The following is a 23405-nucleotide window of genomic DNA, read 5'->3' on the forward strand; positions in this document are numbered from 1 at the left end:
TCAGCGGAATATGTCGTTACGTTTAACTTGAAAAGTTTTTCGGCAATAAAAATTCCGTACAACAAAATCTTTATCACATTTTAACAAATATTTTTAATAAATCTTAACCATTTTAAAGAAAAACTAATTTACTGTACACATTCGTATATTATTGTAAGATTTCAGGGATTCGGGATAAGATGGGATAGGATAGGATAGGATTTAGGATTTTTTCTTAATATTATTAACCAACTGACAGTTTTTATGAATCATATAAACTTTGGTTTCGACATTTATTTATCTCACTAATTAATATGTTCGAGCGATTCCTGGTCAGTAGTATAGTATATATACATACATATATATACTATTTATAATTTAACTAAAACAATAAACTAATTATAACCGGTGAAAATCAATCACAGTGCACGCTCCTAATACGAGTATAATTAACGTACCTACAATAGTGTACGCATCGATACGCTTAGTATAAGTTTGCAACGTCAAACTACATGGTGAGCGTTTCGAGTTTTTTTATAATATTATTTACACAGGTTATCGAATGAGAAAAGGGAACGCGTCGTATGTCGTGATGGTGTAAGGTTGGACTAAGTTGGTTTGACATTCGTCCTGTGAGTAAGCAAAGCCTAAACAAAACTATTTGTTAATACCAAAGTTTTTCACATCCAAGGTAACTTATTTACCCTAATCATATTGTATTACCTTAATTTTGACGATTAGAAATTTTGACAGTCCAAGTAACGGAACATTTGTCAGAAAAAAATCTATATTTTGAAGCTATTTGACATGTCAAATGACAGTTAGCAACAAGCCGTTGACGCTTGATATAATAGATTAATTTAAATAATGTTTAATATTCAGCGTTAACTACACAGATAAAAAATTTCAGCTTACATTAATAAAGTAGTTTGGATGAAAAACTTTGAAACATGTCGTATGTAGGTCGAGAACGAACGCGTAGTAAGTAACGCGAACCTATTTTATGCGCACGCTATTGCTTAAGTTTTGGTACTCCGATATTAAAATTGCTTATTTCATTCATATTAAAAATTCATTAATTTATATAACTAACTGTTCAAATTATAATCTGTTCGTCAAAGTATAGATTTTCTGTAACAAAGAGATCAAATTAAGCGAGCTGGCCGTGGACGGAGGAATGTCATTATGGTATCTATCGCAAGACCATAATTATCGTTGAAAAAATTTCGGGGATCCAATCTCAAGGACGTTGACCTCGTCGGCAAACCGCAACAAAAACTATTGTCGTTTTAACAAAAAATAACCGTTTCCTGCTTTTAACTTTTTTGTTGTTTCGAGTTAAATTGACAAGACGTTCGAACTGATGTTCCTAACAAAAAGTCACTAATTTGCCACTTATGTATCATACATATATAAAAACGTTTCCTTAATACTACCATATTTTATATTCCGTCAAAAAAAATCAAGTTATGGAAGACAGAAATTTTTAAAAAACAATTTTTTTAAAAAATCTTTATTCTTTATGAACTAATTATGTCATATTCAATGTATTTGCATCAATTAACACGCTTGGTGGAAGCATAAGCGAAAAATATTTTGTTGCCCTCAGCCTAAAATTAGGAACTTCGTCAACATTACTACAGGTTAACCAATGTCTTTAACTAAATTAATCGAGACTTCTGAAATAAATTTAACTGAAAGACATGAAAATTATAATAATAAAGCTCTTTTTTAACCTGTAATAGAAATGTTTATTACTTATTGATACAGTTTCGGATATTACCTTTGGCAGTAAGACCTTATTTATAAGAGCTTTTCAAAGTGGATTTGGTTAAAAGTAATTTTACAGCCTTAATATTAGAAGCTCTAAATACTCCCCCTTTCTCTTTATCTTACACAAGTTATTCCTTGACTAAAATCCCCAAACAGCAGAAAATACTTATCACACAAAAAGGATATAATAATAATAAAAAAAAACACTTTTTTTCTACGCAAAATGTTAAAATACAGTCGTTTTTTGCTCAGGCTTTAGGCACAATTATCGTGTGGACTACACACGGAATCACATAGTCTTGTTGCAGATAGTTAGTACTTTCTAAAATACTATCTTTATACATCGGGACAAACAAACTGAGGGACAGTTAAAATGTTATGATGGATTTACAGTTACTCTAAGAATACACAATGGCAAGAGCTTTCTCTCTAATGACACGAAAAAGTGGGGGGAAAGAGAAAGATAAAGAGATTAAGAAATAACATAAACACATCCCATGACTGGGCGAGTCCCAAAATTATAACTAACCTGCGTGAATCTTTAAGAATAGTACAGTCTCTGTTTGATGCAGTCTTTTAAATATATTTTACCTTCATTATAACAATTTAAATACAAAATCACATCGGAACAGCTTCAATGGTTTTTGACTTATTTAGCAACACGCTAACAAACTTTCAAATATATTATATAATACGTGGTGAAATATCTAACGTTGGTAAGAAGTTTGGACGAATGTATATTTTGGAGCAAACGAGATGTGTCCCGGATGCTGGATTTATTGAAATCTGTACAAAGAATCAAGGACGTGCACTTTCAACGAAACAATATTTAAATTCTGCAAATCATAGCCAGGATCTAGCACACTAGTAGTTTGTCTTATTTATGTTTGTATTATAAGAATAAATAATAAGATACGATTTAATGTTGCATTTGCATATTGTTAATAAAAATAAATTTTGCATCAAAATAGAATTATCTAATAGTCTTTTATTAGATCAATGAGCAGAACAATCTAGAAGAAATAGCTTCCAGTCTAGTTCCAGGGTTCGAAAGACGAAACACACGTAAAGAAAATTGTAAAGATCCAAGGACGTACTTTTTTCATTGTTTACAGATAATTAAATCATTTAACAAAATTGTATATTAATATTTGGTTGCATTACTTAAAAAATAAAATAAGTACAACATGTATTTCTCATAAAATAAAAATTAAAAATGGCAACACTATCAGCTATGGTTTTCTAAGGACTTACTTTAAACAAATCGATTGCTTTGTATAATGTTAGTAAATTCGAATGAAAAAAAAAGTGAATAACGAAATATTCATTATTTACTTAGTTTTATGACAAAAATGACATTTCAAAACTATAACAACTAGATTTTCAAACAAGCATCTGAGCATCGAAATTAAAATAAAAAAACATTTTGGTAAAATAATACATTTAGTATATAAATCAGACAACAACATTAAGTTGAATCGATTCTAAATGTCCCTATTTAAATTCCAAATAACAGGACGCACATAGTTGATACAAGTTGTTTTTTTTTTTACATAAAAAGTTTATTATATGACTGCACGATAAAATATAAATATTAATGAGTGTTTGTGTTGTAGAAACTAATATTAAATATATAATCACTAAATAGAAAAAAGATACGGTACTATTTATGAGCCTTGATAGCAGTTCACCTGGATACTTTCCGTTCAACAGTTTAAAGTTACGGATACGTTTATTATAAAAATAAGACAATAAAATTTTATGTGTGCAACTTAAAAGTTTCACAGGATAGTGTTAAATATTGTCTGAACTTCATAATCTGCAATAATCTTAGGAAAGCCATTCAATTAACATTACAAATTTGGATATCGTTTGTCTAAATTAATTTAGTCTTACTACGAAAGGACTAAGTAATTAATTTTATTATATAATGTTATAATAACAATTAACTGTGTTATTGTTTATCACGAATACAGAGTGCAGTCACGACAGAAAGCTAGTGTTATAAAATAGGCGAGGCCATAAAGTTGTCAGGTGTTAGTATTTAATAAAACCGTTTTGTCAAAGTTAGATGCAAGCGACGAAGGTGTTGAGGTTTTGGCTCGGGCTCGCGCTATCGGCTGATTCATCAGCTTGATCAGGGATCGCAATAGTTTTGGGATGAGTATAAAGGTCGTCGGAGCTCTATAAACACTTAAGAGTTTCCAAGAGACATATCCTGGGGAAGCCCCATGATGACGACGTGACATCGCTCCTAAAAGACAAAGATACCAAAGAGCTGGAGTCAACACTTTAATTGTATACAAGATCCTTTCAAGGAGTTTAGAAATGCAGAACGAGTGGTTAGGAGATTTTAGCATCCCATTAGCACTTAATTGATGATTGGTCAACAGCACTCCTGAAATTTTATCACAATGCTTTCCAAATTATACTCCCAAATCAGAGTCATTTTGTAGGATGGCCAAAATTTTCTAAAAAAACTTGGTATATCTGCGGGGAGGCAGTTGGAACTTCTAAGCATTTGCTGGGGGGATGTAGGGTACACCTGGATAGCGGTCAATACTCGCGTCGTTACAATAGTGTTCTAGAAATCATACGTAAAGCGTTTAGTCTTTCGGTAGCCAGAGAACAAAAAGATTAAGTCACAAGCAGGCGATCAATGGGTTTTGTGAGGGAATGCATTAGGGCTATAAAGTCAAACGTCCAGTATTGCTCTATCCTTAAAGCGGCTCCAAATTTAACCATAATGATGGATACATATGAGAAACAATACGAAATCCTAAAATATATGTGTGCGTGCTTCATCGTGACTAACTTCTGTATTCGCGAATTTTAAGCGCGTTGTTCAAAAGCTCACTAATCAACTCACTAAGAATAGATTCATCAAAAATTTGTTCGCGATAGAAGTGGGAGCGAGAGGTATAACAGCTAAATCTCTCTACAACCTACTAAAAGCTTGGACCTGTTCAGAAATACCATCAATTCATTCTTAGAACGTAATTCGACGGCAGCCCTGGTAGGTTCGTTTCAAATGTAATTAGGTAGAGAGGAGCTTGGACGGTGGAGGAGAGAGTTTAACGCGCGTTAGTTAGGAGCCCTTAAACCTACACCTGGGTCGGAAGTCCCAGGCACTGTTTAAGCTCCTCTCCCTGCCACTCAAGTGACCCAGCACCCACACTGAACTATTAAGATATTTGCTTTAAAAGAAAATAAAAAAATAAAAAAAAATAATAACTTACAACGTCCATTATATTTTAGAAATATAGACTACAAGAAAATTTAAATTAAAAACACATTAGTAATAATATTTGCATCTTTCGACAACTCAATATTTTTTTCTTAAATTAAATTTTTCTATCGCTAATATATTCTCATAAAAAAAATTACCAATTAACATCACCTGCTCGGTTCAACAGAACCTGATGCTCGGTTCAAAGACAAATATCGCAATGAATATCTAACTACGTAATATAAGGAAACGTGTGTATGTCAGTAGGTGAATTACGTAAAGATACGTAACCGTAGCTAAGAATTTGTGGGATAACTTATCAGTGTATCATCTGTTAACTTGTAACTGCCAGTTATTAACTCGGAACTCTAATATATTTCTATGTTAGAGTCAATTCAACTTATTTTACATTTCACAATATTAAACTTTAAAAACGAGAGCAAGAAAGGAATTTATTTGCGAGTTAAGTATAGCTTTTTGTATGCGGATCTGGAAAATTATACATAGGGAAAAATACAAATATGTTTCTCATTAAGGTAGCTTGCTATGCAAACTAGGACGTCATTTACCAAACGGTTTAAGTCCTATTCGTGTCTACATTGCATTTTATATTATTTTTTTCTTACACGACACAATGGTTACATGTCTGATGTCATTGTTATCAAAAATGTTTAATTCTCACAAACTTTGTTCCGATATTTGAAGTTTTCTCATGCCATTTTATTAAAACATAAAATACATTGACATTTTTGATATAATTATTATATACACTAAAACATGATTTGTATTATAAATGTCATCAAATAATAGATTGTGGAAAGAGCATTGAATCTTAAATGAATACTCACGAAAATCTTAGATCTCAGCATTGAGTCTTAATGATATATATATATATATATGGGGGCAACGGAGCAGACGGCCTACCTGATGGAGGTAGTACCGTCGCCCATGGACATCCACAACATATTTTTGGTTTTGGTTTTGGTTTGATGCGTTGCCAACCTGGATTAGAGAAGAGGAGGAGGAAAAAGTGAGAAAGAGAGGGAAAAGGGAAGGGGCAACCGCCTCTCATTCATCGGTCGAAACGCAGCCATTAAAGACTACTTCTGAAGAATCTGACTAAAAGATTTTCTTGTTTATTTGACTTTTAAAACTTATTCATACATTTGTTTATTTTTTATTAATAATTCAAATATATTTCCTGTCTTTAATAATAAAATTATAATATTAATTCTCATCTCGTCTGACCGAAACGTCGGGAGTATGTAGTTATTAAAAGTAATTAAATAACGCGTAGTAATTCGAAAATATTAGTTTCATTTAAATTATAATAATTTTTTACTAAAAGTTATTGGTGTACAGATTTTTTATTATTATACGACCTTTTAACAAATGACATAGAAATCTATTTGTAAGATTTTGTAGGATATAATAACTATTTAGTATTTTATTATAATAATAAACTGAGTTAATTTTGCCTAATTGGTTTTTCATGTTTTTTTGTGGTATCGTAACTTCGTTTTATAATTTTAGTATTTTTCCGTAATTTTTTATTCCAGCAGACAAGTTTCTGAACGTATGCAATCTGTCTAACATATTCTATTTTTAAGAAACAAGTCTCTCGAATAAAAGAATATCGCAAATGTATAAATTTGTTTATTTTCCGTTAGTATGAAATAAATACTGGTTTAAATTATTTTATTAATGAGTGGATCATTTATCAAGGAGCGCTTAAATCCAACTAGATATCAGCTTTGTAAGTTGTCGCTTAAGACGAGTTGATACTTTGATACTTTGAGTGACATCGAGTAAAGTACGATAGTTTAACTGGCTAAGCGACTATAACTATACACTTCTTGTTGCAGGTTCAAATCCAGTTAGTTTTGTTTAATTTTTAACCCACTATTATATAAATTAAAAATTCAAATTAACTCTGTTGTTGTCTTAATGCGATACGACATAGACATTTAATTACACAGACAACATAATCCAAGGCGCCTCAATTAAGATATAATTAGTGTTACAAGTCCAGGTCACCTGCACTTGACCCAGTATTTACATAGCTGGACTAGATTATAACATTTAACTAAAAAAAACTAGCATTTAATAAAATATAAGGAAAATCAGTTAATAGTTCCGATGAAAAATAAAAGAATTAATTAAATTATTACACGTTTACTTCTTTCTTAATAAAATTCCTTCACGCTAAAGTAGAATACAAAATAATATCAGTTAATGTCATCAAAGATTTCCGTGAGCACACATTTGATAGACACTACGTTTTTCTCAAACATTACGAGGTTTGTGTTAATTTTAAATCTGTCTCCCGTTTACAGCAACCGTGATCATGCGTAGACGAGATTAAGGTATGTCAGTTGGGCATATTATTTCGTATCATAAAAAAAAAATTAATAAATCAAATGGATATAGATGTTTTAAAGACAATATATAATATAAGTTAAGTCTGTTATACGGGAAAGTTTGAAATTAAAGATATTTTTTTACTTTAAATAAAGTTATTCGTGTTATTGAAAACGTCTCAAGGAATGATAATTTACAAAGGCTTATAGTTAACATTACTTGTTCCTGTTTCAATACGAGTTTTACATTAATACGTTGTCTAGTTGACAGACATCTTGTTTATATATATTAAGATAAAAATTGTATTTTTATTTGATTCTTGAATATTTCTGATACGGCATTTAGATTCGATAATGCCGTATCCATTAAGATTGGTAGCTTCTGGTTTGGTAACATTGAAATACTGTAGTGAACTTATTTTTGACCTCAAATTTTAAGGTCACGTGCCAACGCTTGACTCTAATTTCAAGACCTATGACCTAGTGTTGCAACACACGACTTGTCATACATTATCTCGTTTAGTATAATTTTGTTGATATTTTTTCAGAGCCCTCGCTTTGCCCCAAGTCAATGATAGATCAAGGCCCAATTGTATCTTACGTTCATTTATTAAAATATATATATAATCAATATTTAAATTAACAAAACAAAGCACATCAACAGCAGCGGAGAACGAGTTACACATGATTGTAACTAGATTTTAAAATCAACGGATAATATCGGATAATATACGCTGAATATTTCTTATGTTTAAACTATTTTTAATATAATATCTGTATGTTTAACACAAGTTTCTTTCGTCACTACACACGAAGCGTTTCACGTTTCTCATTAATAACATACGTTAAAAGGCAAAACTTCTCATCATTCCATGGATTCACCGTGCAGGTGCCGGGTCCGTCGCGTTTAAATCTGAATGAATAACTGCTAACGTACCGTACCAACGTAATAAACTAGTAGTAAGCAGTTAATACGATCTTACAACATTATATTCAAATTATTGTAATGATATTACGTATTACAGAACTTTCATGGCGCGAATCTGCAAGCTCATTCATATGTACAATGAAAGAATGATTTGCTGACAATAATTTTGAAAGGAAAATTTAAAGAAATTTAAATACTTTCAACTCAAGATTCAAATAATATATAATTGCCAGTTATAATTTAAAGTTATTTATATATTTGAGATAAATATTGTTTTTTGTTCAATATATTATTGAGTCGGAATTCCTATGTTGTTAGTTTTTAAAAGCAACTTGACTGTCACTACTAGGTAAGGGGTTTTCCAATAGGGACGCTTGAACTTTGACAGCTGATTGCGGCCATGTTGTTTGAGTGACAGCTGTCAAATGCAGTGTGTTATATTCATTCCGTCCTCCCAAACCACCATGGCAGGTTACAGTGTCGAGCAGCACGTGCAAATCATAAAATTGTTTTATGAAAATGGGTCTTCAGTTCGAGCAACGTTCCGCGCACTTCGCCCGTTTTACGGTCGCGATGATCGTCCTGCCGAGTCGACTATCCGTCGATTGGTGGACAAATTCGAGTCAACCGGGTCAGTTAACAATCAGCCGGTTCCCGTGCGTCAACGTAACGCGAGATCTGCCGAGAATATCGCCGCTGTGCGCGACAGTGTCCTCGAAAACCCGCGGCAGTCAATTCCGCGTCGCGCACAGGAACTCGGCCTTTCGCAGACGACAACTTGGCGAATTTTGCGTTGTGACTTGAGCCTGCACCCGTACAAGATCCAGCTGACCCAAGAGCTCAAGGTTAATGACCATAGACAGCGCCGTGTGTTCGCTGACTGGGCATTAGAGCAGTTGGAAGTTGACGCCGATTTTGGCAAAAAAATCATCTTCAGCGACGAGGCGCATTTTTTGATGAATGGCTATATCAACAAGCAAAATTGCCGTATTTGGGACGAGACCAATCCACACGAGGTTCACCAAGTGGCAATGCACCCGCAGAAAGTGACTGTTTGGTGCGGATTTTGGGCCGGAGGCGTGATTGGTCCGTATTTTTTCGAAAACGATAATGGTGTGGCCGTCACCGTCAATGGTGAGCGATACCGGTCGATGATAACCAACTTCTTTTGGCCTGAAATCGAGAATATGGATCTGGACAACATGTGGTTTCAACAGGACGGCGCTACGTGCCACACAGCACACGCTACGATGGAAGTTCTGCACGATCAAGCGCCCTTAATGGAAAACCCTATATATACAAAGTCATAATTTTATATAAACTTAACCAAATGACAGTTAGTTGATATACAATTGGTGATATCCGGATACATTAAAATAATAAATCAATCATTTAAATGAAACTTATATTTTTCGGATTTACTACGCGGATTTTATTATTTTAAAACTACATAATCCCGACGTTTCGGTTACTTTTCAGCAACCGTGATCACGGTTACTTTTCAGCAACCGTGATCACGGTTACTTTTCAGCAACCGTGATCACGGGCAGACGAGATGTCGAAACGTCGGGATTATGTAGTTTTAAAATAATAGAATCCGCGTAGTACATCCGAAAATATACTAGTTTCATTCAAATGAATAAAACTCGCGAAAATCTTAGATCTCATTATAAATCAATTAGTTTTATTAAAAAAAAAAATTAACGTATAAAATTTTTAACAGCGTTCCCGTGATCGTGCGTCGCAAACGCACATTCATAACAATTGTCGAGCGACGTACAAATTGAGATTTGATCTCGATTTTTTATTGTCGGTATAATTAGGTCGACCGCGCATAACGCTTCTGCGAAATATTCTTATGTGATAAATGTTAAAGATATAAAAATCGATTTGTGATAAAAATCGATTTTGATTTTTTTTTTTTTTTAATTAAATCGAACAGTTATTTTTTTTGTTGATATATATATTGAACGTATTAACTTTTCTTACATACATTTAACTAGTTCATGCTCTACAAGTTTCCCTTTCATGATTATTTTTAAGGTTAGCCAATACAGCACATCTAAGCAAAAATCTCGTATTTTGTTTTATAATATACAAACTAATTAGGACACTCGCATTATATTTGTTCAAGGAATTCAAGAATCAATGAATAGATAAAACGTTGAAGTCACTACTACAATATCCTATATTCAAGAGTTTTGATGTAAAAATTTCATATTTTCGTACTTAGAAATATATTATTATTTATCTGTAATGTACTATAAAATTTTTGAATTAAAACTATTGTTAAAAAGACTGTACAAACTTTAGCATTCAGTCTTTTTTATTACGTTTAGTTAATATATTTATTTTATTTTATATCACGTTTCTATTAAGTCTTTAAAGTATTCTCGACATTCAAAACGAGGCTCCGTTCCAATACGATGATCAGTGACGTCTCGTTTCGATCCGCCGATAGTCAAATAATTACTTTTAAATAATGAAAACTGTATTAACCGTAAGAGTATTCATGTCAGTATATTTATTTAGCTATTATGATTACGTACGATTTTATTGTGACTTATTTGAAATCACGTCTACGGGAAAACAATAAAAAATGTGTTTCTAAGTAATATATATATAGCAACATCTCGTCTGTCCGTCATCACGGTTGCTGAAAAGTAACCGAAACGTCGGGATTATGTAGTTTTAAAATAATAAAATCCGCGTAGTTTATCCGAAAATATATTAGTTTCATTTAAATGAATACTCGCGAGTCTTAGATCTCATTACAGTATCTCAATCAATCAGTTTCTATGCCTGTTGATATCGATTATTTTATTTATATTAATTTAGTTTGATGATTCCATAATCTTGACTTAATTATACTTCACACGAAATAAGCTGTACCGATTATGATAGACTTTCTTTCAACTAATTTAATCGTAGTAAAAAGTGTTCATGTATTTTCGTTATTCATATTACATTGCTCCTTTGCGTTCCTTCCACATACAGAGCGTTACAATTTTTATTTTTATTTTACTGTTAACGTGAATTATTGAGTGTGAAACGGCAAACGGTTCGTATGTAAGTGATGCAACGCTTGTTTTAGATGTAATCATAGTCACACAAAATAGCGAGAATTCAACCCAAGAAATGAGAATAGAGTATTTATACTAAATGTATTTGGTTGTACGAAAATTGTTCTACTATGTTATGATTAAAAAAAATAATCAACTGGAGGATAAAAAAAATATATATGAAGTTAAAAGAACGTAAAATTTATTCCAGAAAATGCTCTACATCCTTGAACGATTCAGTAATTCAACTAAATCAATCAATTGCGACTAAACTTGTAAGGTTTTAAAAATAAAATTATAATGGAAAGGAGACGTTACAAAAACAAACAAAAAATATAATGAATTAAAACATTTTATAATCATTTTATGTTAATATTTTGTAAATTAATGCAATTTTTCTCAGTTTTCTTATCGCAGAGATAAAATATTAGCAACTTTAAACAAGTTGCTATGAACTCTTAATGATGAGAATTTAAAATGTCTATGTCTATGGGAGGCTTCTAGAACAAATGTCGCTGAATAGTTTGAGAAATGCTAATTTAAACAGAGTAATTCATAGACGAGACAAACATCACGAGAAATTACTTATCTGTGGTCTAAAAAATTATCCCTTTTTTTTATAATTAAAATTATATTTATGACGTATATATTAAATAAAGGCACTAACATTTTTATAAGACCGACTTTCGTTTGTTGATATGAAACTAAGCAATGATTTAAGTTATAAGAATTTTTAACAACAAAACACGAAGTTAACATTGTATTGAAACTAACGTAAATATAATAATTATAACTAATTCTTATAAACTAAATATAACGAGACGGATGTCATTTAAAATGGCCGACAAATTATTGCAAAAGACTTTGTATATCATATATGGCAACACAACGAACGGAAATTTATATATATATATATGATATGTTAGCCTTTATAAGGGTAATTTGATTCTGTATTCGACCCTTGTGTATGTTTGTTTCATGCGTATTTTATATAAAACTAAAGATTTGATAACAATTTCACTCATAGCTTGTTTTACGTAATTTTTTTTTTAACATTTCTTTTTATTTACATTATTAACAACACATTTTAAGTGTTATACATATTTTTATTGAGAAAAAATGTTAATAAAACGTCTAAATAAAGCGTTCCTAGTTATGTGCAAGCCTTTATACTTTTTAAGGTTTAATCCTAACATTAAAATAATAAACATTGAAAGGATTGCAATAGCACTTGACAACAATGTAACTTACATATAAATAAAACGAATATTTTATATTTAATGTGAAAAAATACATAAATTTTATATTTTAAACGTAATTTTCGAGTTTAGAAGGAACTAAAAACAAACATTGAACCGCTGGCGTACAAATCCTTAAAGTTGTTACAACACTTTAACGCAACAAGTTGTTGGTCTAAATACAACTCGCCAATGTTACAGTCTGATTCGTAGATAATTTGTACGGTTTAATAATATAGGAATTACTATTAAAGTAATATAATACAACACTAATAGATGTTACATTAATTCTCTTATTATCAAAACTAAAAGATAATTTAGATGAAATTTTCCATAACGATTTGTGTTATAAATAAAGTTAAGTTCGTACGATTTTGTTTATAATGAAAACGAATGACAAGCGCGAGTCAGATGTAACGTGTATTTGAAAAATAAAAAAAATCGAAGTTTTTAAGTTATGTTAAAAGATAATATCAATAGATTATATCTATTTATTTATACGTTCGGTTAGTTTATCAGCTTGAAATATTTTTTTAACGGAATCCGAGTAAACCAGTGAACAGAGACTTGTAATATGCTGTTTCAATATCATAGTAAAATATAGTAAATTTTACGTCATATTTTTTTGTAAGTTGATAATGTGAGAAAATTAACACTTTGTCTTGAAGTATGTGGATATAGGATTGCGGTTAGATTAGGACTTATTAAAAAAATCAATAGTTTATTAAAATTATATAGTAACTTGGACAATAACTACGATATTAACTTACGCTGACATAAGAATTCAAATAAATGCCACTTATTTCAAGACGTCGTCCCAGTTGTAACAATTAATGTATATATATTATAATATGTATTCTGTATTCACTGTGCTTATCATTATTTATAGATACTTCGAGTTTCAACGATAACTTTCGTTCACACAACACTATACTCGACGGACATTCAACGAGAATGTCGCAACAATACATATAACGTCCACGTAAACTAGAATTTGTAAATGTTTAATCTCGTAATGGAATTTGGAAGAAAAAATTTAATTTTAATACTCAAAAAATTATCCTACAGTGAAAATTTTCAGCGTATAACAGAATACATGTTTACGGCCGCATTTGACATTTGACCGACGGATGCCTCGTGAGCTGTGTGTCAGGACGCAATAATTATTGTCTTGTCAAATTCCATAAATAAGTAAATTGCTAATGTATTTTTTGTCCGTCCTTTGTTAGAGGAAAATGTCGTCATTTCGTAAAAATATATATATAAAAAAAAATCAGAGATTATTAAACATAAAAACAATCTCATCGGAATATAGAGAAAAAATGTCCAAGTGTCAAAATTTTGTCAAAATATGACGGCTGTTTACTTAGGTATAAGTAATAGATTGAAGGTCAATCTTATTGACGGTTATTTTATTGTGTTAACATTTGATTAGAGATATATTTAACCTAAAAATATGATATTTTTTTATTTTAAATAGGGCATAAGCATGAAATATAGGGAATTTAAAATCTACAGTACTTTCATGAAAATGTATTGGAGATATTAAATATAGTTTTTCGAGTTTGTGTTTGCTATGATCTAAAGCAGAGTTAGTGAAGCAAATTTTACATGTTATATTAAGACAGATTTCAAATAATAAATATTTTTAAGACAAATTTATATCACAAATAACGATCTTTAGCGAAGTTGGTCTAATGTAACATTTTAATTAAACTCTTAGAGACTCCTATAACGTTATTTAACGTTATTTAACGTATTTTCTGCATTTTTTGGTTAAAAAATATATATATTTTCTCACACGTGTATGTAGAAAATCAAATTATATTAATCTCACCACTATTTATGTATTTTTTTGTATTAATTTTGATAAAACGTTTAAACTGAAAGTCTGCGTGTTTTTTTTTTTTATCACGGAATAAGTTAACTTTCACCAATCAACGGTAATATTTTTGATGCCAATGTAATTATTTAATAATTATATCAATTAAGTGTGTTTTTTTACAGACTGGATTCGGTTTGTAGATTTAAGAAAATATGGGAAGAAATAATGGCGGCTTTAAAAACATATATCTCTTGAAAAATGTATACTCTAAGAATTTTACGTTTTAATTATATATATATATATATATTAGATATTTATTAGAGATTTTTTATGTTATATACAAATTAATTTTTAATGTAATTAATGATATTATCTGATTTATTTTTTATGGTTTTGAACAAAAACATCATATTTAAAGAATAAAATAGTTATCTATTTTGTCAGCAAAACGCTGCCATGGGAAAGTACAGCATCAAGACAATTACTGGAACATTATAAGAAATAGTTTTTCATATTTTAATGAATTTTTATGTTGTCATTTAATAAACTAAGTTAATTTTAATCTATAATACAGATAAGTATAAAGCTAGCGCATACAATGACGATTGCGTGAATATAGAATATGACAAATAAATGGATTTAGAATAACTAGCGAATATTGTTACGTACAATGTGTATACTTAAGTTATTTTGAAGCCTTCAGGAAAAATCAAATACAAGCCTGAGTATTCAAATTGTAAACGATTTTAAACCTTTTTCATACTTTATATATATATATATATATGGTGTTACGGCCTTTAATGTAGAACAGAAAGCAATTTATGTTTAATGAGATCATTTTCTCTGAATAGAGTAATTATATGCGATCGCTACACGTATTTATGAACGCCGCAAAGAAGCGGTCCCTTTCACTGAACCTATGTCTGTTATGGAAAATCAAAAATGACAAAAAGATTCGGATCACAGAAGAAATTGTTTATAAACAAACTTACAGGCGATTTATAGATAAATTATATATATTTATAAAGCAAAGTTAAATTTTATCTGCTCACATTGAAGGTGTATATATATATTGTTATAAATAATTAAATTTTCTCATAACTGTATCAATTTTATTTGTTTTTAATGTAATATTCTCCTAGAATGTCAAAGTTACAAACATCTGAATTATCATTAAATTAATATATATATATATATATATATATATATATATATATATATAATGTATTACTTCTGTGTGTATGTTTGTCAAGACAGGAGTTCACTGTTTTCGCAAGACTAGTTTGTAAAATTAAACTCACTAACCAGAATGACATTTAATAATTTTGTTAATCCTTTTGCTTATCCTTAACTTGTTTTAAATGATTTAATTATAATTTTTAAATTTGTAATCACATCGTAGACGATAAGTAAAAATAAAAAAGGTTAGTTGAAGGTAAACCGTTAAAAAAATTTGCCTTATAATTAGTATTTTTAAGAATTTTCAACTAATTAAGTTTAATACAGTATAATGAAGAATCCGTTTATTATAAAGAATGTATTTACTTTCAAAAACCGGTGCCGCGTTCAATTTCTTTGAGTTTCTGCTTTCGTTTTGAGATTTTTGTGAAATACGTACGTTGGCTATTATAAGAGAAAGGACATTTTTATCGTGAAATTTATAATGATATTTCTACCATCGGATTAGTTTAATAACTAACAATGATAAACTAGTCTTATAAGTAACGTTTTTTTATTATTTTAATTCTATTAAATAAAACTATGAATATTATATTAATGTCTTTGACAGTGCGCCATCATTCCATAAATGTTGCATAAATAATTTTGTGAATGTGAGTCAATAGTTACATAATTTCTTATAAACTTATCTCGTACACAGTCGGTGTATATATGAGAAAACTTTGAATATATTTATAAGTTATAAAAATGAAAATTTTATAACTATTCATATATAAAACAAATGATAATGCACCTTACTTGAATATTCAATTCTCTAGTTTTCCAACAGCTCAAGGCAACTGCAATTTTCATACGATTATCCAAACGTTTATGTTTATTAATTATTAAATATATGAACTTGGCCTCTATTTAAATGTACAGCCTCCGGACCATTATCACTTTCAAGTGCCCCACTGGCCCGGATTCGAGAGTGAAAGCTGAATGACATAAGTCATAACCTACCTCAAATTCGTTGCAAAAATAAAATACACAAACTGTCACATTTCCAAAGAAAGCCACCAAAATAACTGTCACTGTCAAAAAAGCGCGGCAACTTTTTTTATTTTTTTCACAAGCACACGTCGTATCGTTTCGGGCCGGAGTGCCCGACTGCAGCCAGTGTGAAGCATTCACTGTTTCAGAATGGCGTTGTTTTTATTTGAATGAATATTGTCACTGGAAAATCTAATTGGTTAAGAAAATTACACACTGAAAACCTAGCGGAAGATTTTAATGTGTATTTTTTTTTAAATCGTATGTTATAGAAAATTCACGTTGTTATGATTTTTCCTTGTAAATATTTTTTTTCTATACAACGGACATTACTGCTTACTCGCTTGAAGCCTACGTTACTATATGCAATCACAAAATAAATTGCGTTAAATCTGAATACAATTTAATAAGTTCTGTTAATTAATAAAAAATATTGTTAAGTATAAACTAAGATCAACTCAGCAATTTCATTTGTACGTAAAAATATGGCGTGATGGCAAATTAAAGTTATGGCATGTTATTTGTATGTATGTACATATATTTTTTCCGTCTGACGGTAGTTCATAAATAGATTGTCATACAATCGCATTTTCTCACTCAAGATCATTGTTACATTTGTCTAAATCTAATATCGATTAAACATAATATAATACAACCTTCTAACCGCGACTTCGCTTGCGTAGATTCAAATATTATGTTATGTTTATTGTGCAACACGATATTAACTATAACACTGAATCTTTATTATAAGTAAGTATTTATCAGTACAATAGTAAAACTACCCTCTTTTTAACAACTATTGTTCGTGATAAAAATATTCATGCAATAACCTTTACCAATAAAGGAACTAAATAGTCCCATAGGAATTAATTAAGTCGATCCTGTATTGGAGATCAAATCAAATATTACACGACTCCTTGTCTTTACGTGCATACAAATTGATGGTTGAAATCAGTAATGTGGATTAAGTTGACGCGTATCAAATTAGTTATTGCATTAAACATAAACTGTGCTATTTATTTCGTCAGAAAAAATCTTCTGGGTTCAGTCAACACTACATATGTCGGTAAGCAACATTTATATTTATAGAATAGTGTTTTAAATTAGCGATTGGAATACTGAATTAGTTTTTGACTATATGTATTACGAGCTCACTAACGAACTCACTAAGAATAGGTTAGTTGTAAATTTGTACGCGGTAGAAGTGGCAGGCAGCGAGAGTAATAATACTAAAGACTTGGGCCTGTCCAGAACCAGCATCAGTTCATTATTGGGACGTGTGTTGAAGGCAGCTCTAGCAGGTTCGTTTCAAATTTGATTTGGTAGAGAGAGGAGCTTTGACGATGGAGGTGAGCGTTCAATGTACGTGAGATAGGGGCTCCTTAAACCTACACCTGGGTCGCAAGTCCCAGGCACTGTTGAAGCTCCTCTCCCTGCAACATGGACCTGGCACCCGCACGGCGAATCAAAGTTTCGTCTCGGTCTCTGTGTATGGATGAGACTATTTTATTTATAGCCTCTTCTAACGACGTTAGCATGTCACCAGGTTCAATTCACAATTCGGCACATTCTGATTTACATTTGCCATTATAAAACTCATTAAACAAGCGTTTGAAGAACATAATATTCAGTGAATCTTTGTTATGTTAAAATTATAGACCTGGTATGTTGAGATCCAGGTGTGGGAGCTTACATATTCACCTGCATCTGGAACCAAAACAGTACTCTGGGTCAAACCTGACGACGTATTCTATCCAGAACTATCTAATTACTGGATAATGAATACTCCAATCTTTTTTCTTTTATATAATCAATACAAAAAAAAAAACTAAATAAAAATATTTTCTTAAATTTAATTTACGTATATTTACATATTCCTAAGTCTTTCAAAACTTTGTCTTATAATTATACTCTGTTGACAAGAGCGAAATAGGAAACATACGTAATGGCGATACTTCTACGCTACAAGCACTTCTATACTTGAACTCACAATTACGTCTAACTACTGTAATTATTGCATAATAACGTAAACGGTCCTCCGTCATTGTGAGCGAACAGAATTGTCACATACTTCAAATATTCTTACAGAGAATTAAATCACAACTGATGATATTTAGATCGCTTAAACACTCAATCAATTATGGGAGGACATTTTTATTATAAGAAACTTAATAGTAGTGAAATCTTTATTAGTATGATGATTGTACTCTGTTACAGTGTATACATGCCTTTATATGTGTGAGTATAAAAAAAGTTTTAAAAGTAAATGTTAGAAAGAAGTTGACGGAAGTAACAAAAAAAAATTTAGATATTCATTGTGCTTGGAGTCCGTCCGTGAGGAAGAAGTGACACTTCGTTATGTTGGAATGAAAACAGGAAGAGGAGAAATAGATTTTGAAGGAATTTCTAATGTTTCTTTAAAACAAACCTTATTAACTACAAGTCACAATTGATTGCCAACATGCGTTCGCCACGCACTCCCTCTCGCTCTGTCTCTTTTTACCCTCCCTCGGAGCGTTAAACTTTTAACGCAACCTTATTGGGAGTGCATAAGAAGTTTCACTTCAATCACAAAGATAAGACAAATCAAAGAAAATAAAAGAATTTTAATTAAAAAATGATAAATATGAATACATTATTGAATTCCTTTTTATATACGAAATTATCATATATATATATATATATATTAATATATATAATATTTTAAAACTAAATGAGAGCCGTCACTATGTGTTATGTTGGTAATAAAGTTCTTTATCGACGTGTTAATTGATAAGTTTATTCTACAAGTAAATCCTCGCCACAACAGAAGCTATTAATTTTATGACCCATTAATTACTTATTTAGCATATTAACGTTAGGAACGATAAAACGGGAGCTGTTCAAACAAATTAAAATTAATATAGTATGTATCATATCTATTTATTGATACTCTTAGTCCGAGTGTCATCCAAGTAAAAAAATCTCCGTATTTCTCTTCTCTGAAACGTTTAAACGGTCTGTTTAGATTGTAGATGCAAAACTATCACATAATCTTCAGCCTATAGGAGTCCACTGCTGAGCAAGGCCTCTTCTCACATGGGGAGGTTAGAGCATTAATCACCACGCTCGCTCAAGACGGGTTGGCGATTTCAGTCTTATAATTTGAAATTATAAGACCAGGTTTCCTCACGATGTTTTCCTTCACCGTCCGTCAGTGGTGTCTAAATAGTTTTACTATCACTAAGGATGCTAATTTTTTTTTAATAATTTTTCACTTCTAATATTTATTCCTGATAACGTTTTTGTAATTATCTCACGAAAAAGACCTAAAATAAATCGAAGACAAAATTACTCTGAGATATTTTCATTTAATATAAAGGAAATACAAGCGCAGTTCTCTAATTTTTCATAGCAATACTAGAATTGTATAGAATATCACGGTTTTTCCAATGACTTATTTCATATTACCGAGCCACTGAAATCCCTGTATTAAAGTTTTAAAAAGAAAACATATTTTTCAGCATTAGTATACATAATTTCTTTAAAAATTTCGTTCTAATTTTTATTAACTCGATGCGTTTTAATACAACATCTTTTGAACCGTGAATCAAAGCACTTAAACCGCTTGCCGTCATAACGTTAATGTAGGTGCTTTGACCCTTTAATAAAGTTAAAATTTTTAGCACATTGTGAGCGCGCTTTTGTCCATCTCCAGAACAAAAGCGTGCTGACGTTAGTACAACATTTTCCCTCCATTATATATTAATTATTTGTTAGCCTTCATACTAAAGTATATTATAATACTATGGTCTTTTATTGTATAACTAGCTGGTACCCGCGACTCCGTCTGCGTAAAAAAAAAACACAAAAACAATGAAAAACTCTTAAGCGCCTCAAGAGCTTCGCCTCCAACTCGGGCGTGACAACGCTTGATTTCGGAATCGGGATTCGGGAAAAAAGTAGCCTAAGATACTCATTACATCAGCTACCTGATATTAAAAGTCCCATCAAAATCGATCCAGCCATGTCAGAGACTAGCCGGAACAAAACAGACGGACAGACAAAAATTTTTAAAATATCATTTTGGTGTTACATACATGTATATATTATATACATCTATGTATATATTAAAAAACGGTCACTTCAATATTACAAACAGACACTCTAAAATCTATTTATATGTATATATAACAAGTATTATGTAAGTACGTGTTGGCGGAAGTAACAAAGAAAAGCTTTTTACTATAAGTTTTCATCGCAGACTACATGCAGAGAGTGTAGGGTTGGGTGCTTTTTTGAGGGAAAAACTGATAACGCTGCGCGTGTAGTGTGACGTGCAAACATGTGGTAAGCATATATAAAATCTTCTCAATATAAACCTTAATACAGTTTCTATATATATAATTATAATACATTATATTTATTTAATAAGAAAAAGATTTTACTATCCAAAATATGCTTTGAGATCTTCAAAATATTATTTAAATTTTTTATAAATTCATCATCATCATCATCAGCCTATCGGAGCCCACTGCTGAGCAAAGGCCTCTTCTCACACGGAGAAGGTTAGAGCGTTAATCACCACGCTTGCTCAAGACGGGTTGGCGATATCAAACTTATAATTTCAAATAATGAGATCTAAGATTTTCGCGAGTATTCATTTAAATGAAACTAGTGTTATTCGGATTTACTACGCGGATTTTATTATTTTAAAACTACATAATCACGGGCACACACCCCGTCTGCCCGTGATCACGGTTGCTGCAAAGTAACCGAAACGTCGGGATTATGTAGTTTTTAAATAATAAAATCCGCGTAATAAATCCGAATAACACTAGTTTCATTTATAATTTCAAAATTATAAGTCCAGGTTTCCTAACCATTTCCTTCACCGTTTCTCAGTGGTGTCTAAATACTCTTAGAAAGTACATATGACTCGGAAAAATTTGGCAAATATATTAATCGCTAGACAAATAGAAACAAACACGCAGAATTATTATGTATTATTATTTATATTATTTTATAATCCGCCGCAGTTGATAGGGCCGCTATCAACTGCATGTAAATTACTAGTTTAGTATAAATTATTAAAATTTCTTAAAATAAACACTACCAAGTTAGTAAATAAATTACACCTATAATAGGTGGTACATTTTGTAGGTGGTAGAGGCTAGCTGTGGTCAAGTTACTGCAGCTCAAACATGGGCTGGCTCCACCGGGGAAGTACCTCCCTCTCACAGAAGATCAGCGTGAAGTAGTCTTTAATAGCTGCATTTCTTCCGATTAGTGAGAGAGCCGGTTGACCTTTCCCTTTTCCCACCCTTTCCCACTTTTTCCTCCCCCTCTTCCCTAATCCACGGTGGCAACACATCCGCAAATCAATGTTGTGGATGTCCATGGGCGACGGTACTGACTCCATCAGGAAGGCCGTCTGCTCGGTTGCGCCCTTTAGCATAAAATAATAATATTAATAATATTTGTTATCTGTTGCACTTAAATAGTAATAAGAGATTTAAAACATATTCAAAACTGACTTAAGTACTTCATACAGAAAAATAGATTTGGATAAAAAAAAATATTTAGTAAATCTATTAAATTCCATTAAAAGTACATAAAAAACTATCTTTTTCATTGACTCTTCATTACATGTCTTAGAATTAATAAAATATTCAAAGTTTTCAGTTAAGATTAAGGCTGAAAATATAATATAAATTTCTGTTAACTTATAACCTAAAAAAAAACGCAAAAATTTATGAAAAATATTATTGTATTTTACTGTTGGCAACACAGACTTATTGTTCTGACTACCATCGTACGCCTTTACGTCAATGTCGACGTTTTCAACCACGATAACACGAAAGAAAAACTAAAAAACTGTCAGTATGGAGTCCAATATGAATTTATCTTTGTTAAAAAATAACAATTAATCGTATTAATAAAGAAATAAAAGTACAACGATTGTAGATTTCTGCTGTATATATAGATAATTCAAGACATCACGGCATTTCATACCTAACTGGAGTAATTACGTTGAACGTTAGCCAACGTTACCGGTTACGTTGGGAATAACCGTAGTTTCTGCGACACACAATATATCATAAGCAATCTTATTATTAACTCACGCTAAGTAATCAAATTTTGCAAGGTCGTTGAACCGAGCCCTTTCAAACGTCTAATGTTGGGACGACGTTAATCCAATCGTAGATTGATTATCGTGTTAACGTTTTCGTTCATAAATTAATGTTATTGATTAATTTGATTTTGTGTATTCGATTAAGTTTTACATTTTTTTCATATATATTTTTATGATATAGCATCATTCGCACTGTAATAGTGGAATATTCTGCCAATGTCAACGTTTTCATTTTTTGGACGAATTATAATCTTATTACTGTGTGGTGAAACACGAATGAGTTTCTCGAATGGAATAAAGGCAATAATTTAATTATCATTATTATCTATTTTACGTTTTAATAGAAGAATAGTTATATTTTTACTAGCACCTGGTACAATTTGATTTATCTAATCAAGTCAGATATTACGAACGATATTTCGCTAAATAAAAATATAATTATTTTTTTTGTATAATTTAATTTATAATAAATATATAATATATGCAAAGTTTTTAATATGGTACGGTTGACACCATGAAAGCTGCGAGAGGTTGCTACTGACTTGTCAGTGACTGAACGCACACGATATATCTGAAGATAAATAAATCTCAAGATAACCAAGCTACCATCTGTATAACAAATAATGGTTCATTGCTGTGTTGTATATATATTTTTACTAATTAAAATACTCATATAGAAATGTTA

At 30.9% G+C, this 23405-nt stretch overlaps 1 protein-coding gene across 3 annotated transcripts in view; it reads right to left on the reverse strand.

The window, feature by feature from the left end:
• LOC116776524 (scavenger receptor class B member 1) overlaps positions 1-16739 on the reverse strand; it is a 54077-nt gene extending 37338 nt beyond the window's left edge. Inside the window, exons 1-2 of one of the 3 annotated variants that reach the window (XM_061525585.1) lie at positions 16576-16737; positions 16372-16412 (exon numbers count right to left, since the gene is read on the reverse strand). The gene's annotated coding sequence lies outside the window, so the exon portion shown is untranslated. Of the gene's footprint in view, positions 1-16366; positions 16413-16575 lie in introns of those variants that run through there. The other 2 variants (XM_061525584.1, XM_061525586.1) reach the window with 2 other exon arrangements.
• Between the last annotated feature and the right edge of the window lie 6666 nt (positions 16740-23405).

The sequence above is a fragment of the Danaus plexippus genome, chromosome 30 (assembly GCF_018135715.1).
Source record: "Danaus plexippus chromosome 30, MEX_DaPlex, whole genome shotgun sequence".
NCBI classification, from domain to species: Eukaryota; Metazoa; Arthropoda; class Insecta; order Lepidoptera; family Nymphalidae; genus Danaus; species Danaus plexippus.